This window comes from Glandiceps talaboti, chromosome 8 (assembly GCF_964340395.1).
Source record: "Glandiceps talaboti chromosome 8, keGlaTala1.1, whole genome shotgun sequence".
NCBI classification, from domain to species: Eukaryota; Metazoa; Hemichordata; class Enteropneusta; family Spengelidae; genus Glandiceps; species Glandiceps talaboti.
In genome coordinates this window covers 8,106,536-8,129,000 of record NC_135556.1, presented here as the reverse complement: position 1 = coordinate 8,129,000, position 22,465 = coordinate 8,106,536, and the positions used below count along the sequence as shown (strand labels likewise).

At 35.9% G+C, this 22,465-nt stretch overlaps 2 protein-coding genes across 2 annotated transcripts in view; both read right to left on the bottom strand.

The window, feature by feature from the left end:
- The window catches only part of LOC144438423 (uncharacterized), a 349,033-nt gene extending 342,992 nt beyond the window's left edge, over window positions 1–6,041 (bottom strand). The window contains exon 1 of the mRNA XM_078127447.1: window positions 6,038–6,041. The gene's annotated coding sequence lies outside the window, so the exon portion shown is untranslated. The remainder of the gene's footprint in view (window positions 1–6,037) is intronic.
- The window catches only part of LOC144438421 (sodium- and chloride-dependent glycine transporter 1-like), a 78,142-nt gene that overhangs the window by 36,521 nt on the left and 19,156 nt on the right, over window positions 1–22,465 (bottom strand). The gene's annotated exons all lie outside the window — the stretch shown is intronic.

Below are 22,465 nucleotides of genomic sequence, written 5' to 3'. Positions count from 1 at the left end.
AGTTCCCAATAGCTAACTTAGTGATACAAGTATTCAAAATTAATACTACGCAAAACTAGAAATTTGGCATCTTGCCAAGTTACTGTAAACATATTCAAATTGTCACATGCATTTTTTCCAAAATATATGTTGAGTTTTTGTATGAAAATCTACTTCGATATTCAATCAAGCGTTTTATTATGCAGAATATAAGTGTGAATTGTTCATATTTCCCCCATTCAGGCGGAGGGAGGACAACTCCTTTTTTTCACAGCTTATCCATCAATGCCGGTCTGTCACTGAATTCAACGGGGTGACCGATTTGAGTGGTTGAACCAAGCATTGAAACGAAGAAAATATAACATTAAAATAACAAAACAGACACGTCGAAATACATGATTATCCCCCGATGATTATACACTTATTGGATAGTTAGGGTGTACTCATCATCACACCGTAGTGACGGGTTCAATGACACAGACACATTTTAAAACAATTTAACAAAATGATGGTAATCTTCACACTAATTGGATGATAATACACGCTTGAATACAAATTGAATTATTTCTAGTGTTGTGGTTACAATCGGAAGTACTATTTTTAGCAAAAAAAAACCTCGTGACTTTGATGCGTCATTCCAGGAATGTGATTACGCAACAGACGAACCGTTTCACACTCGATTTTTTTTTGGTGACGTCATCCTCTAACGTTACTTTTTGATTGTCACTTCATATCAATGTTTTTTAGTCATATTTACCATTCAAGACAAACATAGCAACAATCAAACAATGTATATACAAGGGTGGGAAATGACCTGATATTTTTACAAGCAATTATTTCAGTATTAGTGAAAAGGCAAGATGTACTCAGTAATGCACTATCTAACGAAAATATACTGCTTTGTGTGTGTTCAACTGAAGCTTTTGTGTTTTAAGTCATCCGTAAACGTCCTAGTGCAAATACAGCAAAGGGGTTTTGACGTAGATGTAAAATACTATTTGACTTTGGATGTGAAGTATCTACATTGGAAATACACAGTGTCTATTGTCATCTATATTGACTATGTAATGTCACACTGAAGGAATTATTATTCTCACGACGTATTGCGGTCAGATTTGATTGATTTTTACAGAAAATTATGTTTTGTTTCCCAAAATCTGTGCTCGTCTAAAAATATCACGCAAACATATAATCTAACAGTTTATACTTATTTCATTTATTTATTTACTTATTTATTGAGTACTTTCTATGTATTAATAACGGAAAAAATGAAAGTAAATTAAATCACAAATTTTAGGCCACATTTTCCATTTCTTTATTCGCATTTACATCACTCTTCTTTGAAGAGAAGAAATATACAAAATTTCTCAAAAGTAGGTATATATTGTAAACATTGCAATAATATGATAATTCCACGTTGCCCCTGACAACTGATCAACGTTAACGTGACCCGGTTTGAGTGTGAATGAGGATGTAAACAAACAAACACTTGCACAAGCTGTGTATGTCAATAATGAGATAACCAGTTGGGTGGAGGGTAATCACAAGACTCAATTTGAATTATAGAAGACCCCACGGTACTTTTCTACTAGGTGGGGGTAACAACCTCTTTTGTTTATTTCAGGTATGTGAAGTTATGACACATTATAAGGGTCGATGCCCTCGGATGCTATATTTACATGTATGACGTAATTGGTGAAAGTTCTCATTATCGAAGGCGGAACAAAGTTGGGTCATAGCGTAAATCTCTCAATTGTTTCATACTTGGCTAATACACCTTTGATAATACAACTGTACATTTCCATTCTCTCACGCTATTCAATTCTACATCCCGTCTCCTTTGAATATGTGTCAATTCGTTGTCTAACCGGGGTTTTGTCTTGCCATGCCGCTCACTATAAAGGGATGTCCATTCAAACGTTTTGTCCATTCAAACGTTTTGTACTTTTTGTGGCCACCATTTTACAGTAGATCTCGTCAATACATAATTTTTTTGTATAAATAAATCTCACTTATTTGTTTCCGTTTTGGTCACATGACTGATGAGAATTACATGTATATACACAGCTCACTAATGAATGTGGGTACCCTAAGACATGCAGGCAGGCAGGCAGACAGGCAGGCACACACACATACATACATACATACATACATACATACATACATACATACATACATACATACATACATACATACATATTAGCTTTACTTTCAATGTTACATCTACTCCGTCAACTGAGGGCGATCGATGAAGTAATGTTTTCCTTGGAATAGTATATCAACAAAGTCGTTCGTTCCCAAGGAATCTCTGGAAATGACCTCGTATATACATGCTGGAATCTTATCTTATTATGTTATGTCTTGATAAATGAATCATAAAGACAAGAATGAAGATTGAAGTTAGCTGGTCAGACATAAAAGTCCGTCACTAGAATGATCGATATATTGATTTTAACGTATGAATGAATTCAGACAATATTTGTATATGTTGTCCTGGCAAGGTTGAACCACAGACAGTCCACCCCACCCCACTGTCTATGGTTGAAGCGATACACTCAAACGAGTACTAAAGGTTGAGATGTTACAAACTGAGAACACAGTGAAGCGAAGAAACTGAAACACTGTGACAAAAATGTACTTACATAATGAAATGTCGTAAGTTTTTTTTAGAGAAAGAATTGTTTTGTCTTCCTTTGACAGTTTTTATTGGTAGTATGTATGTATGTATGTATGTATGTATGTATGTATGTGAATGTGTGTATGTATGTATGTATGTATGTATGTATGTATGTATGTATGTATGTATGTATGTATGTATGTATGTATGTATGTATGTATGTATGTATGTATGTATGTGAATGTGTGTATGTATGTATGTATGTATGTATGTATGTATGTATGTATGTATGTATGTATGTATGTATGTATGTATGTATGTATGTATGTGAATGTGTGTATGTATGTATGTATGTATGTATGTATGTATGTATGTATGTATGTATGTGAATGTGTGTATGTATGTATGTATGTATGTATGTATGTATGTATGTATGTATGTATGTATGTATGTATGTATGTATGTGAATGTGTGTATGTATGTATGTATGTATGTATGTATGTATGTATGAATGTATGTATGTGAATGTGTGTATGTATGTATGTATGTATGTATGTATGTATGTATGTATGTGTGTATGTGTGTGTATGTATGTATGTATGTGTGTATGTATGTATGTATGTATGTATGTATGTGTGTATGTGTGTGTATGTATGTATGTATGTGTGTATGTATGTATGTATGTATGTATGTATGTATGTATGTATGTATGTATGTATGTACGTACGTACGTACGTATGTATGTATGTATGTATGTATGTATGTGTGTGTGTGCGTGCGTGCGTGCATGTGTGTCTGTGTATGTATGTGTGTCTGTGTGTGTCTCTGTCAGTGTGTATGTGTCTCTCTGTGTGTGTATGTCTGTGTCTGTCTGTGTGTGTGTGTCTCTGTCAGTGTGTCTGTCTCTGTGTGTGTGTGTGTGTGTGTGTGTCACGTACATAAGTCATTATTATAATGACGTAATACATAGGCAACTTTCGGAATTTTCACTTCACTATTACTGCTGAATCTAACTATAGTGCCATATCGATGTATCAACTTCAAGTTCAAATGTCTTTTGATGTATTCCCAAACGAATGGATAGTAAGCCATACCATAGAAGGATGGATAAATGCTTGTTGATCATAGTTAATTACACATAGAAATTAAGTAATCCATCCTATGAATAAAACTGAAGATTGATATGTTGGTATGCTGATATCACTTCGTCTTTGTCACTTAAACGAACAAGTCTGGAATGTTGTTGTGGTGAATCAGTAACGGTGTGATACCGACCGTCCTATGAATAAATCCGTGAATTAATACAATGGCATGTTACTAATGATCAATACTACGGTATATCAGTATTTAATTTTCTCTCGAAGTAATGATTGTGTGGTGGATGTACATGGCACAATAACTGTGTATAGATACATATTCTAATGAAATGCTGTAAAACTGGCCTCTCGATAATAATTTCAAAAGACCTGAAGAGACAATATCATACACAACCCCAAGGAAATGTTATAAATTGAGGTAAACAGTTTGAAAGCACTGATTTTCTTTTCCATTCTTACCTTCGAGAAGGTGTGAAATGTTACCGGCCGACCAAGATCATACCACCCACAATAAAACGGAAACATTTACCGTAGACAGTAATTTCTTTCTGGAGAGTGGTGCCATGCCGTACGACATTGACTGATCATACCCCTATAATACTACAGATAATAGTGAGACCATTCTCAGACTGTTTGATGTGACCTTTCATGATTGGAAAGGGAAAAAAGGGTTTTTAAAAAAACAAGTGTTTGAGATCATACGATGTGTTGCTATATCTGGCTTTATAGTTTGGTATTTATCTCATACAGTCGCTACTTATCGTAATTACCGAGAGTTCACAGAGGTGAAAGCGAACCAATGTCTAGCTGTCTAAATTTAGCTGTATCAAGATTCCTGTCTGGAAGAATGCATGTCGATGCGACGACGGGAGACCGCTCCTTGGCCATGTGCTTGCTTAAAGTGAACGATATGCCTATGTAGCTTTATATGCATATATCAGCTGGTAGATATTTAGTTGAGTATGATGAGATATATAAAATTATTTACCAGTTTGTAAGGTTGATGTCTAAATAAACCATATATTTCCAGTCTCGTATCACGTGACGATTTTAAGTGCAACCAGAGGATGATGATGATGATGATGATGATGATGATGATGATGATGATGTGGAAAATAAAATACATACTGAATGTTTCGAAGACGACTACGTTGGAGTACAATCTATGTTATGAATATAACCACAACAAACAAACAAACAAACAAACAAACAAATAGATAAATAAATAAACAAACAAACACATACACACAAACACTCGAGACACAGACACATGGGAAAATCCAAAACAAATTTAAGCACTAAATATTAATATAAAAAATTAAAATTCGTGAAAAGTTGAAGATCTAAACATGAAGAATACATTGTGTAAAATTCTACCAAGATGAGGGAAAGATAAATTTACTTGCGGTGAAATGAAAGCGAAACAAAACGGTCAAATTTGGTGATGGAGCTGATATACATTTTTGTAAAACGCTTGAGGGCGTTCTCTGTCAAGATATTAGATCACTTCAAGTCACTGAAGCTCTTATAGAATAACCTACCTGTACAGTGTGAGGATCGAAGAAGATGTCAAAGGTAAAATCATTTTTTTTAAAGTTATCTTCCCCCTTTTACGTTCACGACAATTTTGGGTATCGAGCTCAACATCGCGCCAATAGTCCTATTAAAACTTTCAAGGCCGACTTCAAAGATCACGAACCACTACGTCATTGAGGTCTGTGGTTACTTATACAGACCGTCGTACAAGTATTTGTAAACTTAAGTTCTCAAAACACACTCGAGTTATTTACGATTTCAAAAGTGAAGTCTTAGTTGAATATTGGTGGTCTTTTGCAGTGGTTAAATGCTGCTTAGTAGTTCGTTCGTATGAACTACCATATCGTGAACACAAAAATTGAAACCATAAAAGCTAGCTAGTACTTGAAACAGAAATACACATCGTCGTAACTTAAACCGGTAAATGCCGGCTCTGTGTCCTTATATGAACCGGTGTGTTGTGGTTCCTGAAGTAGGTCAGAACGGCTATGTGTGTGTGTGTACAAATAACACGGCTAACTTGTAGGAAGAATTTAATAGATCCCTCGGAGTGAGAACTAGTGAATACGGGAAATTACTTGTAAATACATACTCAAGATGAATCAAACATGACATACCATCACGGGAGACTCTATACGGACATGCATGATATACACATCTTAACATAGCGACGATAAAATTAGACCAGTACTTATAAAAAGAGAGCTCGAAGTGATTCAACTTCAAGGAATGACGGGTTTGTAACTTTATATAATGTATACTGACGTCCATGGCATGCTCCACATAGCATCAACTATGATAAAGATTATGGTCTCAGAGAAAGGCAACGTTTGGAAAGTTATTTTGGGGGGCTTGGACTTGGTTCAATTTTGCTCTATGCCATGAAAATCTAACTGTCTGGTTGGCTACTAGCACTACATGCCACTGTATATTGTGACATATACGTCACGAGTGGTGTCGTACCTGGCAAGCTTTGAATAGGATGTATTGTCACACACAGACCGGTCACAAATCAATAACCCAGACCAAAACAAAGCTAGGATTCTTCTCTCCTTAAATTATAAAAATCCATTTGATCTACATTTCATTAGTTTTATAGTTAGCTTTTCTTTCTATCATTCCTATACTTTTACATGTAAAAGTAAACAAATCACATGGCTGTACTAGGGCAGGGATTAAAACCAGTGACACGCGCATTACTTGCTATTTCCCGGTCCTGTGATGCTATGAATACTACAACGTGGAATTCTTCACTTACCCCATTAATTTTATGGATCGAAACCGGATTTTTAACATGTTTAACTTGTTAGCATACACAAAGGTATTGATTGCATTCCAGTCAACACACCTGGTTGCTTTGTTTGAATAAGATCGAAGTATTTAGTAATGTTCTATAACTGTACAAGTTACATAAATAATCCCTCATATGAATTGTCCCAATTTTAGTGTCAAACGTCTGGACTTTATATATATTAATGTCTTAACTTCTATATTAATTTTTTTTTGGCGACGACGACGACCCATGGCACTAGTGCACTTACCAAACCCGTACTTACTATTCTTGTCAGCGTTCCAAATACGTTGCGCACTTTGTTTTTATTTAGGTACGCGTATTTGGTTCTGGTATGTTGGCTAAAAGCCAGTAATAGTACGAAATATATCGTCAAAACGCGATGCGTAGCTCCGGTAGGTCTATTTTAAATACCTGTAGACCAATTAATTAAAATGGCTGAAAACTGTCAATCATTCACTGTCACGGGATTTGGCATACATCAGAAATGCATATACGCAGTAACGAAATCACTATCTCCAAGATTAATGCATTTGATTGTTTCATATCAAGAGTTATATGTACTTTGTAATGTTTATTTTTGTTTTCTTTTTTAAATGCCAGTGACATTACATAACCCTAAATGTCGAGTCACCTTTCTAGGACAGAGTGGCACGAGTACGGGGTTAATAAGGGAAAGGTGTATCCGAGATAAGGTGAACCCTAGCAGTACGAAAACATTTTCTCTTTTTGCGTTTTTTTTTTGTTTTTTTTTTTTTTTTGGAATTCTATAAGTTTTACTACAACACATTGGTTATAAATGGTTCCCCTAAAGAGAAGTTCAATATTCATTCCACTTTTATATGAAAACTAAATCGAATTATTTTTAAAATGTCAACTTGAATTGCCAGATCATCACCTCGTTTGACAGTTGACTTTTACTAATGTCAACATAATAATTCTCCTACGTCATTGTATTAAAGATTCGAGCAATGTGACCCACTTTTTTGAGCAGACGACATCGGTATTTTGAGCGTGAAAAGCATATATTTCATTTCCTACTATAGTACATACGTAGACACATCTTGCGCAAACATACTAATGTTGTCACGTGAATTAAGAGCGTTAAGGAACGTAGTAATATGAAAGGCTGTTTTAGTGCCAAAACAGAGCTTAACACAACCTTCTTCTCAACATCAATATTTCTCCTTCGAAAAACCGAGATTTATTTATCATAAGACTTAGATTATTTGTTTTAAAAAGTATGGTTGGCCAAGTCTCATTGAAAATCAATTATTTATAACACCACATACGTGCATAAGTCTTAGACTCAATGGAGATCAAAGCCTCGGTGAAAGCGAGCACCAAAACTGGTCGACAGAGGTAGCATACAATGCTAATTAACACACACACACACACACACACACACACACACACACACACACACACACACACACATATATATATATATGTATATATATATATATATATATATATATATATATATATATATATATATATATATATATATATATATATATATATATATATATATATATATATATATAAACACCTCTAGAATATGACCACATATGTATCAAACAAGTAAGCCCGGATTCCAACAGCCGGTTTTCCATGATCACACTACTCCGCTAATTATCCCGATTCAACAACGGTGTACAATATGGCGTCTGTTCAAAAATTGACATTTATGATTTAGTCTTAGTAGTGGGTACTATATGACAAGGAGATGGTACAGTGGTCTAAATCGTGATTCTGACGAATTTCAATATTTTGATGTCAAATGTTGGTATTAAATCAATCATTGTACTTTAATTATTACCATCAACAGTGAAAATAACCATTTGGTTTCCAGTTACAATCTATTCTTAGGGAGGATGAATATTCTAATCATATGATAGAACTTAACAGACTCATTTTCATGCTAGCCATGGCTATTCACGTTTGTTTATTTTTTGAGTTTGTTTCTGAGATTAATGAAGCCATGGCAATGCCAATAATGTAATAATACAACTGCATAAAAAGTTAATGCTACAACGCAAATGATAAAAAATGAATGACACAAATTAAGTACCTCCCCCCCCCCCCTCCATCCGGTCGCTTCTCTACTCTACCTAACCAGTACTACATCAAGCAAGCAGTAACGAGGTGTATTGCCCTTTCACCAGACGTAGCTCGCCCTCATAGAGTAACTGACCAATGTCACCTTCCTCCAATGTTTACAACCTGTTATCGATATTCTGTTACACCGAAATATTAAGATAACCTTATGATAAATGGTGTACACGTGAAAACTGTATGAAATCTCGAGACAGACATTTCTCCCTCTCCATCCATCCCCCATAAACGCTTCGGGTCACTGAGGTTGTGTTACCGTCTTTTCATTTGGTTTTGTTGTCATCTGCAACCAGCATAATTCTCCCTCATAAAATCCTTTTATCAAAGAAAATTTCCTCAAGCTTTATCTCCTCATATATATGGCCAGCGACTTGTCTTGGTTCGTATCTCTCCTCGTCACTGGATATGGCCGCATGCCATCTACACCGTGATCTACGTATACTAGCTAGCCATTTTCCAAAGGCCTGATTCAGTATCACATATTTCATACGCTCTGAATTCGAGCTAAATAAATGTAACAGTGCACGTAATAAAATGTGGTGTTGTGTAGACATACACTTTTGTTAGGAATGAACAGAGGGATAATTGACATCGGCCATTAAGTTTTTTGCCATCGCCTATGGCAATTCACACAATCACCTTTCTGCGAGGTCTGTACCAGCCAGCGAAATCATGGCGGCATCTAGTCGTAAATTTCACTGACATTTACTGGGTCAGGTTCGACATTTTCTCGTTTATAAGCAGCTTATTGACGTACGTATCTCTGTAGTCAGATTATTTGTATACGTGGATGTCTCTGAAGTGAACAATCCCAGAGTTTCCGAAATATCTAAATTGTAGGTGGAGAACAGAATTTCAGTAACAGGCATTATAGGGTTGTTAATTATTACAGTTTAAGGAATTAAACTTCACCGTTAGGTGATTTTGATGGATCATCTCACCAACCCCAACACCAAGGAAACTTTGTGGATATCTACCACACAGATTAGTTACTAGGCTAGTTCTAAATCTGAGATGGTCCGTTCTCGGTAATAAATAGTTTTGTATCCATCCATACTTGGTACTAAATGATAATTAATTTTAAAACTCAGCCCTCCATACTGACCACTGTCATAATTTACTGAAAACTAAACAGATGATTTATTTCGTGCAGTATTGCAGTACACTGTCTTTATTATTATCAAATACAGCCTGTCAGTCAGTCAGTCAGTCAGTGTGTCTGTCTGTCTGTCTGTCTGTCTGTCTGTCTGTCTGTCTGTCTGTCTGTCTGTCTGTCTGTCTGTCAATCAATCAGTCAGTCAGTCAGTCAGTCAGTCAGTCAGTTAGCCTGCAAGTAAGCTAGCTAGTCAAGTCAGTCAGTCAGTCAAGTCAGTCAGTCAGTCAGTCAGTCAGTCAGTCAGTCAGTCAGTCAGTCAGCTAGACAGCCAGCCAGCCAGCCACTCACTCACTCACTCACTCACTCACCCACCCACCCACCCACCCACCCACTCACTCACTCACTCACTCACTCACTCACTCACTCACATGTACACATAAATGTATACATTTATAAGCCTCTATACTGACGGCCAGAATAAAGATTTTTTTTCTTTTTGAGACAGAGTATATATAATTTGCTCTGACAGTTTGACAAACTATTTTTAAGTGGACCGTGTCTAACAGTATGCTACAGTGTCGTGTCTAAATTTTAGTATCATGACGAAATGAGTTATACCGTCGCACAGTAGTTATGACTGGCAATACAAACACACTACCGTTTCACGGGGACGAGAAAAAAGGACCCAATTCAACAACCCACGCATCCGCAAACATCTCTGTGTTTCGTTTGTTTGTTTATTAATTCATTTATCATTTCATAAAATGCTACATGTAAGTGTGGGAGGCTATCGTGCAGGATATAATTTTACAAATCAAACAAAAACGTATTTTGATGAAAATAATACTTGGTACTGATATTTTCAGTATAGTAAATTTACCATATTCATCAGCAATATTAGGATCTCCTTGTGTAGGAAAAAATAGCTGAAAAGCGTCGATCATTAATTTGCTAGATAACCCACTTGACAATGTCCAAGGTCTCAGTGTTCATTAGTTATGGTAATGACGCATATTGAATCATGTCCAACACTGCGTAGGTTCATCATCACTATCTACAAATATGAGGGCCTCATGTGACATAGCTAACTATAGATCTAAATTGTCGTCAACGTCACGTGATTTCCCATTTTCAGGATCACGTGAACAACTACTATTATTCACATGACCAAGCACATTACTCACATGATCATAACAAATTACCAACTATATCTATTTTTACAGATTCGCGACTTTTGATGCTTGTGCCCTGTTTCCAGGTTACATTTCCTATTTGATTATTTACATTCGAGTGATGCATCCACTGTGTTTAATATTTCACACGTAGAAAAATAGATAGACATGTTATTATTAAGGGTACCACGAAGAACAACTAGAAATGGTCGCTACTGTCCTTTATCATATGTATATTTTATATCTTGTGTAAGGTACACAAGAACGGTCATCGGCCCCAGGCCAACTGCATTTAAATAACAAGAGGTTGACACTCTCTGGCCACGGTAATTCACATGTACACCCATGTACACACACCAGGATAAGTACGAGGGACAAGTACTAATATTAGATAAAGGCCAGATCTTATGATAAAAGAAATTGTATTTCAGTGAACTCTTCCCAAAAGTGTCCATATTATATCAAGTAGCTAGTCTTACATACGATATTTGCTATCGATTTGCTTTGATATGACGTACCTCCACACAGGGACACGTATGCTTGCTAAAAGTGTTGTTTTCCTTAGGAAAATACCATACGAATCCCAGGATACTTAAGTATTGATATATACGCTCTACTAGAAAATAAAGGTAGGGGAAGCATATTCAAATGAAAACATTGTTATATTTAGCCCGTAGACAAGGAAAACAAAAATCTGAAAAAAACACTACACCCCCATGTGATGTACCTCCATGCATGGATATGTTCAAACAGCGAGCATTTGTTTTGTTTATAAGTTGCCGATCCACCGGTTGACCGAATTGACCTTCCTCTATACTATCATGGCGGTCATGTATACACAATATGAATCGTCTCTACTTTTCACCTTCCTAAATATTCAAGTCACTCTTTTTTTCATTATTTCAGTCTCACTATCTTTTATTCTCTTAATTTCTCTCTTTACCTTTTATGATTAGAAGGCTTCAAAGCAAACATCTGCTCCTAACAATGTAAGAATAAAGTGATTTACAACCGATTTTTCCCATCTGCATATGTCCCTTTATAAATCAAGTTGACGACTTTGGTAGAAATTTTGTGTACTTTTTGACGAAAGAGGGGAGGGAGTAATTGTTTGTGGGGCACGACTCGAAGATACATTTACATAATATAAGTAGGTAACGGCACAACCATGGCCAGGGACAGAGTTGATGAACTTGTTTGTTCGAGGTGTTCCGAAGATACTTCCTCCAGTTAAACCATAGACCCTATACGAAGGCATATGGCTAAACACACCATCGTTGAGAAATGGCGATAGAGATATTAACAGAATGACATTTCTGTCATTAGGGACGAAGATAACACGAATCAACAGGTCAGAAAATGAAATTATGCTTATTGATTTTAACAGTTGAAATTCTACACGATTTAATAGTTTTTTGTGACTTTTGACCATGCAATTTCTAATTCTTCTATGATTACGAATTATATTGATTGTTCATCAATAGGTGAACAAACAAAATTCACGTGATATAAACGTATTGACTAAAATTCGTACACGACACAATTAAATATTTGCTTTCATTCATCCGGATGGTTGTTTATATTATTATACTAAACAAAAATACACCATGATGAACTGAGACACACCACAGACACAACATGTCATTCGTAACAGTTGTCGAAGAGGATCCAGAATTTCCTCTGGTCATATCTGATAACACCGTACCACTGGTGCATCAGTTAATATCACGTACAAGGACTTAAATCTGGACATGTTAACAGTGACAAAAAGTGCAAGTGTGCATTGTGTCGGAAATATTTCGACGAGTGTCTACTCAGTGTGATCTCTCTTTGCAACACTATCTTGTGTCAGAAAAGTTCAATATTCGTTTACTTTATTTGCTCTTCTTGTTTAGTATGAAGATGTTCTGGTTTTGATTGAAGTGGTTTGTTTTTCTTTTTGTCAAAATTTTGACGACGTTGCCGCTATTTTTGCACAACACACAAAAGAAAATATTTTTGGAAATCGAGCTTTAAATTTGGTTGTTCGAGTTATACGAATTTATGTGCTCTCTCCTTCACCATTCTCGCACAACCAGAGATGTTATTTCTTAGTGGCGGCACGTTTTGGACAGGTGCCGCAAAAGAGGCTATGGTTTACGACGATACCGCAAAAGAGGCTATGATTTACGACGATACCACCATCTAGTTATGTGCACTACAAATATGGAAAGTATTTAAATTCAAATGGCAATTTTCTTAGAAAATATGATATTAGGTTACATTATAAAAATATGAAACAACAACAATGTTGAACATGGTCACGAACAAAGCGACGTCCTATTTCTGCCCTGAGTTCTGCCACTGAATGAGGAGACTTCCTCGGCGCCCCCCCCCCCCCTCCACATGAACACTCGGTTGGATGGGGGGGGGGGTGGTGGACTGTTAATCGTTGAACGACTTAGCCATAACATGGAATTGTAGATGGCAAATACACTGTAAGAACACCAGATACGCGTTACTATGGCTATTAAATGTTTTAGGTCGAAACTAAAATTATGTAGCTTTTAAGTGGAATAGAATGTTTTTATTGACAAAATAAGGAGCGTTTATATCTTTATTTTGGGTTCCCTCTGTTTACTATTTGTTTTAAGCGAGAGACATTTATGTACGGGTCAAGTCTTAGGTTATACAAATGTGTATTCTTCTAAACTTTTATTGTAAGGTCTGTTCTACAATGTTTTTGAAAACAGACTGGATGTGTTCGCTGCTATTTTTAACTAATTCACATTTTTTTTCAAAAGCAAAATTTTCTATCTTTGGTTGCTAACGTATACACATACATGTTCTCAAAGGGGCGTGTAATATTTCATAGATTGTTGTTTTCTGGTCTACAGGCTAAATATAACAACCTTTTGACTATATATTCCTACCTGTAAGAAAGAACATAGTGTTCTTTCTAGTAGTAGTATAGTGATTGATACATTTGTAGCAGCAGGATTCATACGATATTTTCTTAAGAAAATGTCAATCTGAGCAATGATACGCGCCCCTGTGCGTGTACCAGTACTGGAAAACCAGAGTCTGTGGAAAACGGCCGACAGACAAGTGATCTGTCATGTTTAACTTTTATGGCTCTACCCGCCATGTTGTTTCAGTTATATACGACATACAACACATGAATCATGATTCCACTACTAGTATTTTCTTTTGTCCGTAAATTCATGACACTTTTAAATCATGATTTAGGAAGCAATCACATATGACAGAAATATGTTGAAATGGCCCCTGATTCTAAGATCAGCACTGGTCGATACTTTCAATGTTTCAATGCAACCAATGTCTTGTGTTGGGTTAGCTTGGGTTATTTTTATTATCACGTAAACTGTGCCAGGGTGAGTTGATCGCTCGTCTAAAGTTCTAATAAAAGGGACCTCAACCCCGGGACCTCAACACGTTTCACTGAACCCGGCGCTCTCAGTTGCCGACCGACGACCGCGTATCGGCTTAGATACTTCGGTGTTGAATTGACTAGAAGACGAGATATCGGGCGGAGGTTATCAATGTATTTGGAGGGTGTCATGATTACATGTATCTCAGGCTGTCACAAGAAGCTCCCGACCGAGATAGCGAGAACGTGGACGTTTGCCAAATAGACCACAGCAATGACGAGCAATGACGTTGTATATAAGCATAGAGTTGGGTTAGTGTTACTGGTTGGCCATGCATTTATATCACTGTTAGATGTCGGTTTTCGGAAAAAAATACTGAATATTATTTGCACCACTTTGTGTAATACTACACCTATACTAAAGTTGTCAATTGGAAAAGTGTATCTGTTAAAACTTGCAGTATTGAAAGTCCGCACAGTCAGGATGTTATTTCGTGACGTGTTAAAATGGACGCCACCAAGTCCGAGTCTAGCCCTAATAGACTAAGTAACAGACTTTTCATTATGTATGTATATATATGTATATATATATATATATATATATATATATATATATATATATATATATATATATATATATCATATATGTATATATATATATATATATATATATATATATATATATATACATCATGTATGTATGTATGTATGTATGTATGTATGTATGTATGTATGTATGTATGTATGTATGTACGAACGTACGTACGTATGTATGTATGTATGTATGTATGTATGTATGTATGTATGTATGTATGTATGTATGTATGTATGTATGTATGTATGTATCTATCTATCTATCTATCTATCTATCTATCTATCTATCTATCTATCTATCTATCTATCTATCTATTTATCTATCTATCTATCTATCATCTATCAATCTAGCTACCTAGCTATCTAGTGCGACATCCCAACACCTAGCCTGACCTGAAAAGTGTAAGAACCTGGAAGTAAGGATCAGGTAACATCTGGCGTGTTTAGTTTCAAGACAAAATACATGATGCGGGATGTGTTCATGCATGATTTACTGGTTGTCTGAGACAGTAGACTGGCATATTTATGACACTTCGTGTTGCACCATAGCAACAGTGTGACCTCACCCTTCATCCATGCAAGATAGTTCATAGACCGATTGAGAGGGAAAGCCGACATACGCCCATGTGCCTAGATCAAATAAACCCAATCTCCGGGTGAACGGCGAAAATATTCATTTACAACTTTAGAATAGTATTTTAGGACTACGACTATAGTATGGTTGAAAGACTATTTTGGTACATTCACTACACGCATGGGTATAGCAACACTCGGTTTTTATTTAAATCGATACCGGGTGGGTACATGAATTCACATCTGTCGAGTAAGAGAATGTAGTAATGCCCTGTCACGTATCGGGAACTACTATATACAGTTGATATAACACTGAACACGATACCTATTCCCCTGGGTTCTATTGATATTGAATAAATTGTCTACAAATATCTCAAACATTCTTTGAGTTTGAAGTCAAATTTAGCATATGCACTCCCAGGAATAACCCAACTCGTAAAATGTTGCCGGTATTTTGCATTTTAAAAATAGGTGAAAACACACACATATGCATGTATAAATATGAAAATATATACACGAAAGGAAATTATGTTACAACGGGGTTGGACTGGAAACCCACAATGACAATCAATGTCACATGTTCTGTCTTTCTAAACTATACATCTTGTTTGAAGGTCACCTTGACGTCTACATCGGTCATTGAGGTCACGGTTAGCTCGTGGGAAATAAATCAGTCTGTGCATATAGTTACGTCTCCAAGCAAGAACGGCTTGTCCATGCAACTTACCGACTTGGGAGCAACGTTGTGCCGGGCGTTGTGCACCCCCCCCCCCTGCCCACGTGTACTCCGATTTAAAAACTGTGGGTATGTGACGCCCAACGGGTTATATTTTTGGGCGTCCCGGTCTGAAATGGGGGAGGGGGGTGTACGTTTTGCATTTTGATTTATTAGTAAAAAGGGTCCTGGGGAAAGGCGGTCTATACCGAAGATTCACGAAGATTCACCAGAGCTGGTTATTTCGCAACACTGCGAAATAAAGGGTGCATCTTGGACGGTGCTGTAAAAGTCTAAACTGAACACCATACGTCACGGGGTGGGGATGGGGTGGGGATGGGGGATATGTTAAGCCAAGACGGTAAAGAAACTCCATCATCATATAAAATTACCATAATGGTATCTCAAAATCCATTCCGTTCAGTCTACCACATCAAATGATTCCCAAACCTATTGCCATTTCATTTTACGGAGAGAGTATTTACACAGGAACCTTGTGACTTACAAGATAGCCCAGAGCTGACAGCAGAGGCCACAGATGCCTGAAGTCAGAACGAATATATGAACAACATCTGTAATACGGTATTGCAATTTATTCGAACACATAATAATTCCTAGAGAAATTAATGCACAGATGAAATATGTAAAATCAAATAAATTTGAAATATACATTAAGAAATAAAAAAAATAAAAAGTGAAAAATAGAATAAAAACTAAAAAATAACAATTATAAAATTGAAACATACTAATACATTAAATGAGTAATAAGAGTAGGTGTTACTGTCTCATATCTGAACATCTGTTTATATATCGTGACATTAATTATAATATTATCGTTAGTCATTAATAAATTTTCAAATTTAAGCACATACAGTTTAATTTTTTTCAATTAACGTTTGTCTGTGATGGTGATATAATGGACAGCTTAATAAGAAATGTGCCTCATCTTCAACGTTATTTGACTTACAAATTAAACATGTTCTTTCCTCTAGGGGAATTTTTTTAATGTATTCCTATTTCTATCCTTAGATTGTGTATGCCCAATCTGAAACGACATAGTGTATTACGTAGTGTACTCAGTGGTGTTATACGACGGTTACTTCGTCGTAAAACCACAGGCCTCTTTACGGCACTAACCGAAACTTCAGCACTAACCGAAACTTCAAATGTGTCAGAATGGATGGATAACGTTCACGCCAAAATATTAATTCTGTCTGGCCTTGAGACTCGTCGTCAAGCCATTTCCAGAGGTGGACATCTATCTTGAAAGCCAAGTCTCTGGACTAACATAAGTACGGCAATGAAGAGCCATTAATAAACCGGGTAGATTTTTATCAACATTAAAGGCTTTTCCCCAATCTTTTATTATTTTTAAATTAAAATGTACACTAAAAGTACACAATAAGAATTTTATCTTTGTTATTGTAAAAATATTTGCATAAATTTGCTGGGTATTTGACTTATCATTTTCAAATTCAACAGAAGTTTGCGAAAGACTGTATACTTTGTTAATTGAAACATGACATTTCTTAATTACGGATTACTAAGTTGTTGCATCTCTTAATCCGTATCACACTTGTATTGTATCTCGTAATCCTAATCTCAAATAATGACATACGTCTTAATCCTAATCACTGAATTGTTTCATATCTTAATCCTGATTAGCAGATTGCCACTTATTTTGATCTGAAAAAAAAGACTTTATCAAGATAACTTTCTGGTTATAATCATCAAAGAACAAGAAACCATACTGGAGATGCTACACGTGGTATCGAATCATCTCTTCACCACCGTCTAGCGTAATGAGAAATCATGAACCAAAGGTTGCTCATGCAAATGAGTAACCCCCGCAACTGTTAGAATGATATAAACAATGTATAAGTAGTGATCTGCCTGATATAAAAAATATACCATATTTTGACATTATGTATTCCTCCAGTAAACACTGGCTTACAGGTGTCATTCGGCAGAATTCTGTGATTGATTACTGTGTGGGTGGCTTTGGTTGATGAATTTGAATTTTTAACTCAGGACCTCATTGAGCTAGATGATGTTGAGATTCGTTGCCAGGGGTAGCACTAGACTAAAGAAAGCAAAACTTGCCTAGAAAGAAGGTTATATAAGTTCATGTTTAGCTTTTCTTGATCACTTCGTACTATGGTATGCAAGTTTGATATAAACCCATTCTCACGAAGAATGGTTCCCATGGCTCTACCGATCAGATAAGACATAATGCAAGAACCTGGGATACTGAGAAATATTGACCTTTAAAGTTATACTAAACTATCCACGCATCCAATCATTCAAAACAGACTGGGACGAGGCTGTCATTTCAGTTTGAAATCACCCTCTGCATATATTTATGACATGTAAAACATTGATATAAAAACAGTCATTACAGGAATACAAGATCATGCAACCACCATAAACTCAGGAATCCGTTGTACTGGTTCAAACTATACTCATGTTTTCAATATGTATTGACCCAATGAATATTTACTGATTTTCTTTCTTTCTCATTATCATATCATAATATCCGATACCATGGCAACAATGCGATCCTAGAAGCCTACACCTTCGAGCGAAAGTAAAAAATATAGATAGACCTTGATCGACCTCAATGGTCTATGCTTATAAGTATATTATCATAGTAGATTTTTTTTTAATTTTCAACTCACGTAGTCATATTGTACATGCCAATGCTAACCAATGCCAATGGTCATCATGCCGCGTAAAATGTGTTGATAAAACATCAAACTGAATTTCGCTTCTAATACTAATTAATACTAATTACAGATATTTAAAGAGAAATTGAAAGCTGTGTGTATTGAGCAATACTTATAACAAGTAGCCCTGGATCGATAGTTTCATTTTATCAGCAGTCTTCTGATGAGAATTCCCCAGTCGAGAAATATCGAACACTGAAAAAATCAGGTCAGTAAATGTAACGTTCATAAAAGAAATATGGAATTATACATTTCAAATGCAAACATATGCACTTTAGGCTTCGATCAATTATTAATGCAAAGCAATTTTGCATTTAAATCTGTTCTGTGAAACCATCAGTTGGTTTTTAGATCCGTCTGTATTATCAGCTTGATACTACCTTCCTATGTAGAGCACGAGGGCAGCTTTCAATTCTGAGCAAAATCCAAAGACGCTGGACAGGCTAAATGATGCCTACGTAATACTATCTAATTAAATACACCGATCACGACCAACAGCTTCTATTAGGTATATACATTAAACGCATAACAATGACTTGTGACAAATGTAATCAGCAAATATATGCACGTCGAAAATATGGATAACATTTAGACTCCTAAATATCATGAATATCAACAGCTCAAATTAAAATATTTAGTAATCAGCCTAAATATCATCAATAATTTTGACAGGTTGACTTTCGACCTCTACGTTGTCTCAATTGGAAAAGAAGCTTGCGTTGTTGCACGACTTTTATCAAATTTCTTTCCGTAAAATTGGTCGCTTTTTATTTACATTTAGTTTCCATTTATAGACAATGTCATTGTTATCAATCTAAGCCCTATATCAAAATTAATTTCAATTGCATCAAAAGTGGTGTCGATCTTTATTAGCGAAAATTGTTTGGGCGGGAAAGTGTTCGATGCTGTAGAGGTTAACGACACGACTTGACCCTAACCTAAAGTTCACAACTGAACTACGCTTCTAAGAATTATCTTGCGCGAGAACAATGATGGTTTAACAATGTCGATGTCCTATGATGTAACCAATTCCATGGTAATTACACGGGTAGCATTAGCATGAGCATAGACAATGGAAAGAACAATCCTCGGGGGATGACCCATATTTTCTATGGTCCTAAGCACACAAGACATTTCACAGGCTTTTCTCGTTCATACCAGGCAGCTTGGTCACCCAGTTCAAACATGGTTCAAGGGGTATTGTGGAAAGGGCAATGGATTGCTTTGGCAATTCGAGATGGGCAATTCAACGCCATGGCCAATTAGCGAAGACTTAGTATTAAAGAGCTCCAATACATAATTATAACAAGAACCTATTGGCCATAATAGTTTTAAAAAATATTTTTGATACAACACACCCGTAGTTTTATACTGGTGTAGCATATATGTATACAAAGGTATTCCTACATGGGTATGAGACAGCAAGAACAACACACTATTTGAAATACAGAATGAACTTTTAATACTTGGGGGGAATCTACAAGCACATGTCCTTGAAAATTTGCTTTTATTAAGTTTTATAACATGCACAAAGATAAAACTTGTGCTACAGCACTCTACCTTGCCTACATTCTTCAACAATCCTCCTTGAGTAGTTCAAACACTGAAGAAAGACACGTGGAAAACACATGAAATGAAATGGGAACACAATAAGACCTATCATAAACTTATTTTGATTCAGAAACTCAAATGAAATATCAGCCAAAGAAAACGTTTTCATCATCTTAGTAAGTGGTTCAAGATGGGTATTTTCTATTATAGGGGTTTACTGTACAATTATTATTTGGAGACCAATATTTATCCTAAGTCTGGGCGCGGTTTACACTCAATATACTCAACATTCTCGCACGCTAGGGCAGATTTTTGTTGTTGACGTATAAATGAGAACTAACTTCTTGCAATGTCTCGTGGACAGTGCCGTAAAGAGGTATGAGGTTTTACGACTATGGAATTTAAATAATGTTCACTCTGCCATATAACATGTCCACATTTGGGAAAGTGGTGTGGGTTGTTAATAAATACATTGTGTGCGATTTATCAATGTTGTAATCATTAATAATTTTCGTGAATCCCGGAAGCTAATTAATCCCTGGTTGTGTTATTATTAGATAAGCTAGTCATACAGTTTATTGTCTATACAACTATTGCCATGGTTACTAGGGTTTACAATAATTAGTTTGGAATGTTAGTGAAGTCCACTCCAATTGGGGATTGATTTACATGTATCCATAACTTTTTGTGAAAAAGTCTTTATAACAATAATGACATTTTCGAACCAAAGGCTATACCACACATCAAATCATTTTGTCTTCAATGGTATATTATCTTTTAACACTCCTTGGGTCATCCATTTAAAATGTCAATCAAATATCTACCACGTCTCGAGTAAAACAAAACGTCTTTTTTTAAATCACTTTATACAGCACAGCTCAGAGATTATCCCGCCTTCGTATTTCATCCTGACACAATTTGAAACACTCGCCACCAACTTGATTATCAAGCCGATCCGCCAAGTTGCCTTTGAGATCGAAGCACGTGATCCTACCACGAAATAGAGCCATGTAGTGTGCCACGTGTAGCTATCCCTGATATATATCACACCGACCAAACACCAGTTTTCACCAGTTAACATTGTATATCCCTACCAAAAGTTTATTAATACTGTAGCAACCTAACCAGTAAATTGTATAAACATTTTCACAACCCCCTGAAAACACCCACATTTAAGTATGATTTCTTTATCAGAAAATACACTAGCAATATTACCACCATATATATCAATACAAGAACGATCCAAAAATATGTTCTTCATAGTCCATATGGTGATCGGCAGCTAGTCGTTCCTATACACACAACCTAACATACACACAAATGACACACCAGTACACAGACAGATAGACAAACATACATTTGTTAGAACAAGCGAACCTTTAGTCCGGTTATGCTAACAATGATTTTAGTTGTTATAAGTATTTTGTTACTCAACTGTTGGTTACAATAATAATAATAACAAAAAATGTAACTTGGTATCGTCACCAAAATATCTAATTTAAATTAGTCTCAATTACATTGTATATATTTTAGTTACTCAGTCATTTTGATGGGGAAATGTGATGGGCGTGGACACGTGAACACACCGTGAGAACGTTACAAGGTTCACGTTCAACAGCGTGTCTAAATTGTGATGGCAAATGGACTTTATTTGACGAACCTGATAAGAGTCAATAAAATATGGGGTCACGTTTGTCTTACCTTCCCATATACTTGGAAGCGAATTGTACCCGAATGTCCCAGTTTCAGAGACATACTAAACAATACTATATGTATATATAAAAAGACATATAGAAGGTAATTAAATTGGACGATACACACTCCTACATTTGAAATGAGCTTTGGGTTAAAATAAAATACCATTTTATTAATATGATCGCATATATGCTTGCAGTATAGTTTGACAAACCAAACATTGCACAGACATATATAAAAACAAACAAACAAACAAACAAACATGCATGCATGCATACATACATACATACATACATATATACACACATACACACACATACATACATACATACATA